The sequence below is a fragment of the Centruroides sculpturatus genome, unplaced genomic scaffold, assembly GCF_000671375.1.
Source record: "Centruroides sculpturatus isolate CEXI.00-Female unplaced genomic scaffold, Cexi_2.0 scaffold1327, whole genome shotgun sequence".
In the NCBI taxonomy this organism is placed as follows: Eukaryota; Metazoa; Arthropoda; class Arachnida; order Scorpiones; family Buthidae; genus Centruroides; species Centruroides sculpturatus.
Window position 1 is genome coordinate 153,789 of NW_019385759.1, and position 1,810 is coordinate 155,598.

General features: G+C 32.1%; 1 long non-coding RNA gene across 1 annotated transcript; it reads left to right on the forward strand.

The window, feature by feature from the left end:
* Positions 1 to 1,106: 1,106 nt before the first annotated feature.
* Positions 1,107 to 1,810, forward strand: LOC111641847. Its single transcript, XR_002759482.1, has 3 exons — positions 1,107 to 1,125; positions 1,261 to 1,298; positions 1,491 to 1,810. It is a non-coding gene; the product is annotated as an uncharacterized LOC111641847 (long non-coding RNA).

Consider the following 1,810-nt stretch of genomic DNA (forward strand, 5'->3'; position numbering starts at 1 on the left):
AAAAACAAAAAATCGCATCTAAAATAGTACAGTAGAAGCCGTTTTTCCGGTTAAGCCTTAATCCTCTCCCTCTCCCCCCGCGGGGGAATTTCGAAAAATCCCTTCTTATTTTGCATTCCCATGGCATACCCTATTAAAACGCAGATAAAAACAAAAAATCGCATCTAAAATAGTACAGTAGAAGCCGTTTTTCCGGTTAAGCCTTAATCCTCTCCCTCTCCCCCCGCGGGGGAATTTCGAAAAATCCCTTCTTATTTTGCATTCCCATGGCATACCCTATTAAAACGCAGATAAAAACAAAAAATCGCATCTAAAATAGTACAGTAGAAGCCGTTTTTCCGGTTAAGCCTTAATCCTCTCCCTCTCCCCCCGCGGGGGAATTTCGAAAAATCCCTTCTTAGTGTGCGTTTTTATGACGTACCCTAACTGTGTACCAAATTTCACCTCCTTAGGTTAAGCGGTTTGCCCTGGGCGATGATGAATCAGTGAGTCAGTCAGTCAGGACAAGTAATTTTATATATTTAGATAAGTAACAACGATTCTACATTCCTTGAACAAATAGTATACAGATGGAAGAATGAAATTAAATTTCTGAAAATATTATATAATAATTAATTAGAGAGTGAGCAATTTCAAGCTAATTAGTGATCTGGAAGACAATAATTATCCTGAAATCGAATGATTTAGCTCTCAAGAGAGTTAAAAATTCTTAGAAAATGAAAGAATTCGGTGCTCAGAGACTATCCTAATAGAAGAATTCCTTGTAAGAGTAGACTTTTATGATTAACTGTTACATGTTAATCATAATTAACAAAATTATTCGTATTTCTATCTGTAGTGTCACATAATTTGATGCACAAGTGGTATAGAAACAAGTGGGAGTCCATGAATTACTGTGCACGTAATTAAAAAGGGAAGAATTTTGCCAAAAGTACGTCTTTGTACACAATAAGGAGGGAAGGATCTAAAGCAGCTGAAAACTGTCGGAATTAATGAACGGACCCTTATAAAATATCGTGATTTATTCACCAAAATCCCAATCATTTTTATTGTTAATACATGAACAATTAATTCATTCTTGAAGAAAAATAAAATGAAAATTTATAGGAAAAGATATTTTACGCGGTAATTTATGTTAATAATTATACAGGGTAATTATATATTGCCCTATTTAATTAACATAAACTGCAAATTACAATTAAATTTTTTTTATTTTTTATTTGTGTGGAAAAGTATGTTAAATTCAATACTTCTTTATAGGTATTTTGCTATTTGTGGCAGTTGAAGGAAAGGGCTTGGTAAGTGTTTACAATCATAAATTAGAATAATCGATAGCAGTCATCGATTGGCTAATTAGTTAATTGGAAATCCCTTCAATTATAATTAAACGAGTTTGTAATTAATTTCAATGTTTAACGTTTTGAAATACAAAAATTTAGTTTCCTTGCGTTTTATTTTAGTGATATTTCTACAATCGATTTATTTTACAGACCGAAGTAGTCAAAGACGATGATGATACTGATATTTGGAAAGTCGTCGAATTTATTATAGAAGAGTTTGTCGACGTTCTTTATCAGTTTTTCGTGGAAATTTTGACAGTAGTGCAACCTGTCCTGGAAAAAATAATTGGAGAGATAATAGATGTATTTGCTATACTATTGACACTCCTGCACTCTACTTTAGAAACTGTTTAGTATTTGGGTGTTCAGTATAATTTTTGAGAGAATTTTTATTAATTTTACTGAATATAAAATCACAATTAAAATATCAATGTATGTACTGTACAGTTCAAATTCACTTGTAATTTTTC